The sequence below is a fragment of the Ailuropoda melanoleuca genome, chromosome 11 (genome assembly GCF_002007445.2).
Source record: "Ailuropoda melanoleuca isolate Jingjing chromosome 11, ASM200744v2, whole genome shotgun sequence".
Lineage (NCBI taxonomy): Eukaryota > Metazoa > Chordata > Mammalia > Carnivora > Ursidae > Ailuropoda > Ailuropoda melanoleuca.
The window spans coordinates 24,932,274-24,945,044 of NC_048228.1; the positions used below are offsets into that span (position 1 = coordinate 24,932,274).

General features: G+C 37.4%; 1 long non-coding RNA gene across 1 annotated transcript; it reads right to left on the reverse strand.

Annotated features, from left to right (window-relative positions):
* Window positions 1-5,849: 5,849 nt before the first annotated feature.
* LOC117804367 lies at window positions 5,850-10,321 on the reverse strand. The gene is made up of 3 exons (XR_004628718.1): window positions 10,248-10,321; window positions 6,323-6,479; window positions 5,850-5,935 (listed from the first exon to the last, which is right to left on the reverse strand). It is a non-coding gene; the product is annotated as an uncharacterized LOC117804367 (long non-coding RNA).
* Between the last annotated feature and the right edge of the window lie 2,450 nt (window positions 10,322-12,771).

The following is a 12,771-nucleotide window of genomic DNA, read 5'->3' on the forward strand; positions in this document are numbered from 1 at the left end:
CACATGATTAGTCTGATCCAATCATAACACAGCATCTCCCCAACACAATGATAGAGACTTAGTATAGACCTGGCCTAAGCTTGACCTCTTACGGATACTTTAGCTATAGCTGCTACAAAAGTTGGTTCGCAGGTCTTTATGTGTAAGCCTGGGACTACTTTTCTGCTACAGGATGTGAGACTATCCGTGTAGAAGAGGCCAACAATGCGTGTAGAAGCTGTGAAAAGCAGAACCAAGAGAAGGAGAGAAGTGGAGCCATGAAAATATAATTTGAGACCAGATTCCAGCCTTGACCTGCCGGTTACATCAGCCAACAAATACTGTTCTTTGCTTAAGCTAGTTTAAATTGGGTTCCAGTCACTTACAACTGAAAGAACCCTGGGGTATATAAATGTCAAACATTATTAACAGGACACAGGCAATAGTAATACAAAGCCTCCCCAGCTTAATGATAAATGATTAATGTATGTTGTTCACATTTTCCAGAAATTCTTGATGCCCTATGCCAGTATTGTTGCGCACGGTCCGCAAGGTTGATGAACGTATCAGTTACTATGGTTTATAGAAAGATTCCCAAGTCACTGATTTCTTGATTTTCTACTATTTTAAACAGCATTCTAGATCATGGGTGTTGGATTTAGGGTGATGCATATCTTCTTGTCTCCTGGATATTATACAATTGTGGACATAAGATGGTTAAATAGTAAAAAAATCACATTCTGCTAGTCAGAGGTAAAATCCTATAATCACACATAGAGGTATCTGTTTCTATATCTTTTACCAAGTGAGTAAAGGAATCTCCTTGAGTTCAGTTTTAATCTAGAAACTGTTTTCATCTCAAAAATAAATATAGTGATATAAAGCACTGTCCTATTCTCACTGTATTTCCAATACCAAGTGCATTTATCCCCTGAAAATAATATTTATTGATGGCCTACTATGTACTAGGAAGTATAAGATGTTATAGATTGCAGTTGGGAGGATAAAGTTCAGATCAACAGTGAAGCAGGCAGGAAATTCATAAACACTAATTAATCTGGGGTAGTAATAGATGCTGTTAAAAAAAATGTCAGGTAAGGGAATGGGGAGATGAAGCCCTGAAAAACTGGCATTTAAGAAGATATTTGAAGGATTTAAGAATAATCTGGGGGAGAGCAGGAAATCAAAAATTTTAAAGTCTTGGGGAAGGAATGAGTTTGACATATTTAAGAAATGACAAGAAGTCCACACCTGAAGATGCAGAGTGGCCAGCACTTTGTAGACCTTTGTAAGAAATGTGGCTTTGATTCCAACCATGATGCTAAGTCCTGGAGAGTTCTGAGCGGAAGAGTAGCATGATTTGATTTAAGTTTTTAACAGGTTACTCTGGGGGGTGGCAGGATGGCAGCAATTGTAGAAGCGGGGAATTAATAAAAACCAGGGAAGGGGTTGTTACTGTAAGCCAGGTAAGCCATGTGTTGGCCTGAATTAACAGTGGTAGTGATGGAGTGTTGAGAAGTGGCTTAGGGATATAATTTAAGGTAGATTTGAGAGGACTTCCTAACAAATTGGATGGGGGTAAGAAAAAAAGAAGAATCAAGGATAAATCTAAGTTTTTGTCTGGATAATTGTGCAAATGATGATGGCATTTACTGAGATGGGAAATACCAAGAAGTATATATCACTGTAAATATTCAGAGGGGATTTCTGCCTTCCACTTTTGAGTAGGACCAGCGGAGGCAGCCAGACCAGGATTCCCTGTGCCCAGCGTGGCAGGGTGGTAGAGTAGACGTGGTTTTCACTGGTTGGCAAAGAGGCCTAAGAAAGCCCCACAGAGTTGTCCGAAGCCAAATGTGGTGTTGGAGCAGTTAAGTATATTCCCTAAACCCAAGGAAAACATTGGCTTGGCACAGAAAATTGAAGATCTCAACCTTGGTGATGGTAATAAGGGAAAATAGAGCCACGGTGTGTGGGAAGATAGCTAAACCCTTTCTGAAAAGAGGATCTTAGTAAAAGCCAGAACAAATCAATGATTTTGGCTTAGACAAGACATGATATTTACTTCACCTCATTTACCCATTTATCAACACCTGAAAGGAGGTATTCCCCAATACTCCATCCCGCTCCCACTGGAAAACCTGGAAAAAATTTTGAGATTATGTAAAAAGACCCAAGAAAAGATTAATTTCATTTTGCAACTGAATAGAGCCTTGTTACAACAGTTAAATGAAAAATAAAGATTAGCCCCATTGCATTTCTAAGCTTGTGGACTTGAATTTATATCTTCTGTGTAGGGCAGTAACGATTCTAGGTCTAATTGGCATGGGTTTCGGGTACCTGGGTGGCTCAGTCGGTTAAGCGTCTGCCTTCAGCTCAGGTCATGATCCCATGGGATGGAGCCAGGCACTGGGCTCCCTGCTCAGCAGGGAGTCTGCTTCTCTCTCTACCCCTCCCCTCTGCTCATGATCTCTTTCTCTCTCCCTCTGCCTTCCTAAATAAATAAAGCCTTTATTAAAAAAAAAATTGGTATGGATTTTGGAGAGCCAGAACAAAAAAGGAGAATCACTGAAGTACAGGAAAGCTAAGCGAAGACATATTGCTTCATCATGTTTGACCGGCAATTTCTATAGAGATTAAAAGCCATTGCAAATCACTAGAGTAAATGAATTGAATTAATATCAGGACTATGTAAAATATTTCAAGATAATTTTTTAAATATTCAATTTAAAGTGAACAATATAGCAAACAATGTAACAGTAAAGATTGATTGACTGATTGACTGATTTGAGAGACAGAGCAGACATGTGAGAGGGTAAGGGGGAGGGGAGGGCGGAGGGAAAGAAAGAATCCTGAAGCACGGAGCCTGACAGGGGGCTTGATCCCAGCACCCTGAGATCATGACCTGAGCCGAAACCAGGAGTTGGCTGCTTAACCAACTGAGCCACTTAGGTGCCCTGGTTTGGTTATTTCTAATTAATTCATTTGCTTTATGAGATCACAGGTTTAAAAAAAATCTCCAGCTATGTCATGTCATGCCTTGGGTATCTGGCACACCCCAAGTGACAATTGCCGTCACAATGCTGAGGCCTAGAAAATGTAGCTCAGGTAAGGAGTATCACTTACTAAATGTTTTCTCAACCAGGTTCACTCCTGTTTGTGTTCATAACATGGCACAATAACAAAGATTTCTTTGTAAATGCATATAATTATATGCTATATGTCACACTGTTCTTAAGTAGTCCAGTGGGTCGCAGAGCATTTTTGGCCAGTTTACTCAAAACCACATTTCCATTTATCTGTTCATTATAAAAAAAATGAACATAAATTCAGATGTTAATTATATCCTAGGGGGAGATACTCTCATTTTGATGTACAATAATATAGAATTATGCTTTGTAATTCTTTAGTATAAAAATATGGTGGAATTAAATTTGCATATAGAAATGCTTAAGACTTTTACTCAAGAATTATAAATTTGATGAATTGTTCAAAAAAATGACCTAAAAGCATAGGATGACATCAGAAGTTGTGTCTCCTCATGGCTCTTTCTTCAATTATTTTTTTTGTATCAGATGATATGTGATTCCTGAGATTTTTGTATGAGTTTGTAATTGTTTTATGAGTTTGTGTTTTGTTGATTTCATGATCCATTTTAATATCAAAATGTAGAATCAAACATGAAATCATAAAACACAATATCTCCAAAAGGACGTGAAAAATTCCAGGGACCTTAGAGCTTCCAAACTAAAGGTGGTTAACATGGAAAGTATTTAAAGGACAGATTAGTATTTGACCCTCTGAAGTGATATCATTGACAATCAGCTGTGGACAAACCTGAACAACATCAAATTTTTCAAAGGCCTTCATAATAAAGGAGAGTAAGAAATATGCTTTATTTATGCAGGAAAATGGGCACAACTCTAGTGCTCTCGTTCAGAGTACTTTTGTAGTCTGCACAAAGTGTCTCATTACATTGGACTACAATACTGGGGCAGTCATCATGAAATCCACACCAAACTGAAAATTCCTTGTTGTTTATTTGTTTAAACCATTTTTAATTTGAATTTTTTATATGAATGGAAAGCACCAAGCTTTCCACTAAGCCTAGTGCACTGCCTGGATCCAGGTGGGATGACGCAGAATTCCCTGAGAAGTTCCCATTCCCTCTGAACATGCCTTTGGAAAATCCGGTACTGACTGTATCATTTTTGAAACAAATAGCACATAGTGGCTTAAATAACTTTGATGTAGGTCTCAAAAAATTTTTAAAGTCATCCTTATTAATCGTGATAAGTATATCTAATACCTTTTGTTTTTGCCTGTCCAGCAACCGTTCATTTCTGGAGGAAATAGCAGTCTAATTTATCTTTTAGAAGCCATCTTCCCCCAATTCAAATGACTTTAGTAAAATAATAAGTGTATCTCTACTGTCCTTTCTCTTTTCTGTCCCATCTGAGAGGGAGTGACCTAGATCCTATCTGCCCCAAGGCCTCACTGTTCCTCTTCCTTAGATTCCAAGGACTACCCCATATGCTTCCCGTAATTTTTAACTTACTTAGCCAAAGAACTCCAATTGACACAATATGCAATAATTTAAATCAACATGGATTTCATTCCTGGACATTTATGATTTGAACTGCATTGCCCATGTACCTTTGAATGGAATCATATCCGTGAGTTTGAAGGACTATTACCTGCCTGAGCCGGGTGTTGAAATATATGAATCAACCTGTAGTTCATCTAGAACTATCCTTCTCTCCTTCCACACTACAAACAACTTTATATTAGAAAATGCCCTCCTTGCTTTTCTTACATGTGGTGATATAGTTTCACTTGCAAGAGAATTTTTTTGTCCATTATAAATATTAAATTTTGTTGAGTCAAGAGACATTGTAATAATAATGCCTTCCAGTTTACAACACTTCATATTGTATAAGAAAATTTTGAATATATCAATTACTCTGTTGTTGATATCACATAGATGAGGAAACTGCAGCTGACGGAGGTTAAATGGATTTCCCTGACATACAGCTGGCAAATGCAAGAACTGAGAGCAGACTCAAGTTTTTCTAACTCACAGTCCCAAGTTCATTTCTTTATATCATTAACAGGCTCTGTCTACAGGATCTCCTAGTAAATGTTACAAAAATGGTGTTCTTAATGTGTCGTTCAGGAAAGACCCCATACTGAAGAGCTAATAGATATACCTTGGATACAGGATTTGGGCAGCCAAAATTCAATCAAGACACAAGATGCAATTGTGTCTGTAATGGATAATAAACTTCTGTTTAAAAACCTAAGTCTTAGAAGGATGATTAAATATATGGGATAGATGTTTGAGTCTAATAATCCTACAAAATCTCACAGGAATATTGCATATTTTTTCTATTTCATTTTTCTGAGACGGCATTAAGACCTCTCGGCCCGCACCTATAAGGTACACTGATTCTCACCAGTCTCACCGCTGTGTCTTGGAAGGAATCTTGTAAATCTCAGAGCAGAAGCATTATTATGTGAGTGTGGATATAGCAGTGAATCGAATAAAACCCAGGCCAACTCCCTGGATTTACGGAGTTTATATAGCAATGAATAGAAACAAATTTGTATCAAATTAGGAATGCTGTAGCTACTACCTGATTTCCAACTTGTTTTTTTAATAGAATCTGATACATTTTTCTCAAAGATGTAATATTAAGTGGTCGTAAATAACAAAGGATTAACAAGCTTCTACATACTGCCTATTTGCTGGAGACGAAACTAGTCTGAGTTGGTCTCATCTAAATTCGGGAAAAATATACATGTTAAAAAATTGTTTTTAATGCAAGAGTACTAATATCAGAACTCACCAGAAGCCCTTGACACTCCTTCAGATATTTCTTCTGCTTTAAAGTGATCGGGTTGAAATGTGCTTGAGACTCAGAACACACAGCCGGAAGACACACTGAAAACTCCAGGCCTGAAATATATTTGCAACATTTTAATGACTACTTTCTTACTGATAAAATTTATTTTTTGCCCTTAAAGTATTCATATAACTGCTTTTAAAATTATACAATTAGTTTACTTTATTGTATCAGTTATCTGTTGCTGAATAACAAAGTAGCCCAGAACTTAATGGCTTAAAGCAACAACCAATTATTTATCTGAAGTTTCTGTGGGTGAGTAGTTTGGGCTGGGCTTACCTGGATGGTTCTAGTACTGGTCTCAGCTGGGGTCACTACTGAATTTATGGATAACTGAGAAGTTGCCTAACGTTGGCTGTTTTTGCTTTGTTTTGTTTCGTTTTCTGGAACAACTAGGGCAACAGGAAAATGTGTCTGTTTCAATGAGCTGGCTAGCTTACCTTCTTCACATGGTGGCAGTCACAAGATTCTGAAGAGAAGCAAAAGAGGACAAGTCCCAGTGTGCAATCTCTTTTCAAACCCCTGACTGCATGAAGCTCGTTAATGTCCAGTTAGACAAAGCGGGTCGTGAGGCCAGCCTGGAGCCTGCAGGAGGTGCTGCCAATAAGTACGGATAGAAGGAGAAAGATTATTTATAGCCACTTTTTCCATCTACCACAGCTCATTTATTTGTTGGTTAGTTGGTCCATTTTCAATGCTAGACCAGGTTAGGTATGTCCTATGTGACATATGACATAGGCATGTTAATGTAATTTCCATTATAATTGAAAATCAGAAAAGTTGAATTATGTCTTTTTAAATTATCAATTTAAATTCATATTCAATTAAAACTTAGATGGATGCATTCAAGGTCTTTCAAAAGTCCCTGAAGTCATGAATATGATATAATTATATAATTTTTTCCATAAAATAAAATATGCTTCACTGTTCATAGTCCAGATTGGGGTTACTACCAAACTTAACATTCCATTTTTTAAAATTTCTGTTTTCTGGTTAACAAAAAAAAACAAAAAACATTTTCTTAGACCTCCTCCCCTTTATTCTTGTCCACTATAAGGACTAATAACTGGCTTTCTTTTCAAGACCATTTTTTATACACAGGGACTTATCACACACACATTACTCCACAAACTTATGACAGTGTTCTCACTTCAACTTTGGTTATTTCATATAGGGTGATGAGTAGAGACAACATAATACCACAAAGCAATGAAGAAGGTAGGTGGTCAACCAGATTCACTCAGTAGTCCAATGTCTCTTTCCTACATCTGAAGCATCTCTAAGCATACAATTTCAATGAAGGCCTCAGCAAAATCACTGATGATGACATAACATAACTTTTAGGATCAACATAAAAAATTGAAACCAAGAATGTTAAGTCTATAACCACCAAGATTATATACTATCATTCTTCATAATCAAGAAAAATTGAAATATTTGAGTACATATAAATATATGGGTATATATAAATACTGGCTTATGTTTTAATACAAGAAGTTGTATTATATGATGTATAACTTGGTTTTAATTGTGCCAACGTTATCTGAAACCTCTCAAAATGTTATACCTGCAAGGAATTTAGTTTTAAAAACTATTGCCAAAGAAATACTCCATCAGACTACTTAAGTGTTTCTTTCATAATCCCCAGCACTTTCCAGTGGGGTTGGCATATATCTAACAAATGCTTCCATATGGCCTATCGTTCAAGGACCGAAGCTCCATACAAGTATTTTGATAGTGTCTTTCATATACTGTCCTTTCAGTGTCCTTTGGTAAATGCCTGTTACAAATCTATCCAACATTAGCTACACAGTTAAAAAATAAAAAGAGCTATTAAACATTTATTCAGCATAAAATGTGATGAAACTTTTCTCTGCCACATTAAAAGAAAAAATGTAAGTTTCAACCACCAAACAAAAATGAGACAGTGGTAGCTACAGAGTAGCTTTGTTGGCCAATAGAAGAGTCACAAAGGAAATGTCTGGGAAGGCACTTTGATCTCTGCTGGATGTGCCCACCATGGTTAGCATGAGATGCTTCTCCCTTTTCATAGAGCGAGGACTCAGGAAACTTCTCCACACTGTCGGTAGAGTCAGACAACTGGCGGGCGGCGGGGCGGGGGGCTTGTGCTGGGAAATGATTGCTAAGTGTACTGGATTTTCTGTCTGCCACACCATGCAGTCTGCTGCTTTCCAGTGTCCTTGATGTACTGTGCTTTTCCCCATCCAGTTCCTAGCACCCTCCAACAAGCTTTTGAATTATAGTCACACATCTACACCCTGTTGTTCTATAAAGATAATAAAGAAACGCTGTAACGTGCTACATTTGGACAGCCTTCTCAGTGAGGCAAAACAGATGTCAAGAGAGGAGGACTATCAATCTAAAGCTAAAGTGAGAGGAGAAAATGAAAATAAAAACTTCAAAATAAATCATTTATGAGGGAGTCAGTGGACGACAGACTAGGACAAAGTGGTGTGGCAGCTCCAGGGAGGAAGCTCAAGACAGGCTCAAGATCCTGTCTCAGAACCAGAGTGCATTCAAAGTGTCAAAAGCGCCTCATTTTAACCAGGATCAGCTGTGGACCCACAAAGGAATTGCAGGAGGTAGACATTCTTAGGAAACTAATCATGTCACTCCACTGGGCTCCTTAGAAAGGCATGTCCGAAAGTTAGTTGGGAATCTGTAATCAGCACAGATTCAAATGCATCCTTCCCATGCTCCAACCCACCCACACTATCTTTGTGCTCTCTACATTATCTGTGCAAATGTTCTGTTGTATTTCTCTCTGTGCATCTCCTTTCCTCCCACCCTCTCTTCCCTCCTCCTCTTTCTCACTTGTTTTTGTTCCATAGATAGATAGATAGATGGATAGATAGATAGATAGATAGATAGATGATAGATAGATAGATAGATAATAGATAATAGATAAAAAAGAAAGAGGTTGGATGATGGATGATGTTCTCTTTCAGCTTTTTCTTTCTTTCTTTTTTTAAAATATCACCCCTTTAAACTGTAAGGCTCTGGAAAGCAGGAACCATGTATGCTTTTCTTTTCTTTTTTTTTTAACTTTTTTTTTTTTTTTTTGGAGAGAGAGAGAGTGGGGGTGGAGTGGTGGGAGGGGCAGAGGGAGAGGGCGAGAAAGCAGCTTAAGCAGGCTCCACACCCAGTGCACAGCCTGACATGGGGCTCGATGTTACAACCCTGAGATCATGACCTGAGTTGAAATCAAGAGTTGGAGGCTTAACCTGCTGAGCCACCCAGGCGACCCTGTATATGCTTTTCAATGCCACACACCCATCTGTTTAATTCATGTGGTGGCTGCTGAGAATACTTTTGCACTTTCTGATTAAATGATTCAAGAGTGTTAGACGGCTTTTATAAAACATAATGGAAAATATGCATGTAACAGAATATATACAATGAGAACCAAGTGCTTTTGAATGTTTTCAGAAGAAAAAGGCCAAACCCTGCTTGGCAAAGACATGTGACTTTACTTTATTTCAATGGCACTTCAAAAGGCACAACAGAGGCCAAAATTTAATATTTAAAAAAGATAGAAAAATACTCCGAATCAGCAGTCTATTTCTGTTTCTGTAAGTTCTATATTTTGGCACCGGAGAAATTACATTGCTGGGGCAAGATGATCACCCTGTTCTTGATTCTGTGGCGTATAATTTGAAGATTTCATAGCGCTGAATAATAGCAAGCATCTGATTCAGTTAATGTTCAAAAAGCTCTGGTTAAGCAAAGAATCCGTCTGGCCTAAATCAAACTGGGTGAGAGCTTACCAGAAAACCAGGGGGGAGAACAGCTATGTTGGGACATCTGAAACGGTGTCCAGTTCTCTAAGGAGGTGAAATTCCAGGGAAAGAGGTAGTTCATCTAATTTGTGTCTCATTTACTAGGCCCCAAGGGTAGAGAACTAGGAAAGAACTAACTCAAAACCCCATTTCTTTGGTTTCATGCAAGACTATACCTCAATTATCTTACATGACAAGTGCCTGTCCTTCTCCACGTCAGTCCTACAGCATCAACACCATGAATATTACCCTCATCTTTTACCAAACTATGAAGCGCTGTGTGTCTCAAGATCAGCCGCCCTCGCATCTCGCAGAGCCTATGACAGGAAGCCCTTGGTATCCATAGCCTGTTCACCTGTCAGTCCATCCACTTCTCTAGTCTACAACACAATGCCTGACTTCTCTGAAAATGATAAATGTGATTTAAGGAAGACCTAAAGTATGACCCCTTAAAATTTAGAATGATTGAACAAAAGAATAAGGAAATACCTCAAGGGCACAAGTTGAGGCAACACAATTACTTTTCTTGCGGGTCTAGATAAGGTAGTGATTTACTTAAGCATACCTGCTTTAAATACTGATGGAGTCGCCAGAGACGAAAGAATGCCTTTCTGGATTTAAGTCTCATCAGCAGCAAAGAGACCACAGACCCTTCATTTCCATATTCCAGATAATGCAAAATGGTTACTTCATCTCAAGGTCTGTGGAGAGGCCGATAGAGTCACTGCATCGCATTAAAGTGCGCCTCTGGCCTCTAGATGGTGGTTGTAAAATTGTAAGTGTTTGGATGAAAACTTCACGGCATTTGATGATGAGTGCTTTTCACAATAGAAAATGTGAGTCACACCACTTTTACAAGGGAATCTGCCTCAGGAAGAAAGCCTGAAAAACGGGAAAGAAATGTTAGCTCTGCCAGAAGAGCGTCCAGGCAGACCAAAAGACAACATGTGAAACCAAGTAAGTTACACTGTATAAATCAAAGTTCCATTCTGCTATTTAGAAAATGGGCTTTGGCACCAAGTTCTTCATTGTCCTGAACAACAATAGAAGGGAATGGAATGGTTGCTACGAAAGTTTATAGAGTTCCCCAGCACATGTTCCCTCTCTAGGTATTATGCTTTGTCATGGCTGAAAATAATAGAAACATTTTCATCCAAACGCTATTCACATAGACATATTTAATTACATTTAAATATCCTGTAATACCTCATGCCATGTGGAGCCTTACATCCATGTGGAGGATAGGATGGACGTGGCATTATTTATCTATTTCCCATGCAGCAACCCAGCAATTAAAAAGGTTTCTATTTTATAATCATGGATAAAATATAATCTATTTTATAAGCATGGATGTATTTCACATAAGGTATAAAATGATGGTAATTGGAGAAGATTGGTAAGACAAATACAAAAATCCCAGAAGTGAAAATTTACTTCTGCAACTAAATTATTACTGTTTGAGGAATTGACTCAAGTTTAATAAAGATATTTCCAAAAATGCTTTTTTAAAAATGCATTTTTAGTCTTTATAGCAGCTAGTTTTTCTGAATAAGCTTCCCTAACTGATAACATTTTTAACCTTATTAGGAAATTTAACCTTTATAAATATTATGTTTTTAAATAATCAAATGGGGACTGAAAATAGGCTAAATATATGGAAGTTTTTTTTTAAATAGTAAGTACTTTCATTATTTTCACTTTGAATTTTTGCATTTTTCCCTTAAATATAAATGTTTTCTGTTATTCAGCTATACATAATTTTTTTTAAAAGAGGAAATGTATGTAGAGGTAGGTCTCTAAAAATTCAAAAGGAAGGAATTTTAACATATTTCAAAGGTGTTATACTTCCTCTGTTTTGGTTTCACATGAATATAAATATTTTTGTTTATAACCAACATAGCAAACAAAGGATAATGAGAAGAAAGTGGAAATCAACCATTTTTTATTGAGGGCTATAATTTAAATGTAAATCACAAAAGCATAATAGAGTTTTGTCCATTAAAAGTTCAGCTGCAGTTCTGGAAGTCACATTCCCTGAGATCTAACGTCTATCTTAGAATAGCAGGTCCAGACCTGTTTTCTGAAACGGCACACATTATGGATAATCTTCACATTAGTCACTTATTCACAGACTCCAATAGAAGTAAAAATATAAAAATAAAAAATGTGGAGCGGTAAAGTGAGCAATACTATAAACACAATTATCAGCAGTAAATTTTATAAGCCAAATTTTAACAGTGATTTATTCAGTCACTGTCGCTTGCTAAGAATGGAAAAAGTGTAGATAGCTGCAAAAAATATACCAGCTAGTACCTGAATTATGTGCTCTTTTCCTTGAGCCATGCTTTCACACTCAGGCAGTTAATACTAAACAATTCTAGTAAGTAAAAATGACTGCATTGTAGACATAACCCTTAATCTTCTCTGATTTTTAAAAATTAATTACTTAAAAAAATTCTTTGGTCTAATATTTTTATATCACATCACTGGAAATACATTTCCCCTCAAATGATAATATATATGGCTTTCAGAATACCATGGCTGACAGGGGCACCTGGGTAGCGCAGTCGTTAAGCGTCTGCCCTCGGCTCGGGGCGTGATCCCGGCGTTCTGAAATCGAGCCCCACATCAGGCTCCTCCTCTAGGAGCCTGCTTCTTCCTCTCCCACTCCCCCTGCTTGTGTTCCCTCTCTCACTGGCTGTCTCTCTCTCTCTGTCAAATAAGTAATAAAAAATCTTAAAAAAAAAAAATACTACTATGGCTGACAAAGTGAGACTTTTTTTTCTCAAAAAGAGTGTTTTTAATTTAATATTCAATACTGGTTTACTATCAAACAAGTAAATGCACATTCCAAAAAGCAAAAGTAAAACCATGTGCTAGAGACCACATGAAGGCACACAGCTGCTTGCTAAATCACACGTGTATGATGAAAAAATAGTAATCAGATTAGTTTCCCAAAACCTAAGATTTTGACTGAAGGTAACTTTTCCACAGCATCAACAACTTCAGAACATTTATCCTGATGTTTGAAAACTGCAATCAAAATAAGTAGACATTCTGGTGCTTTTAAACAGATCCTAATGTCCCCA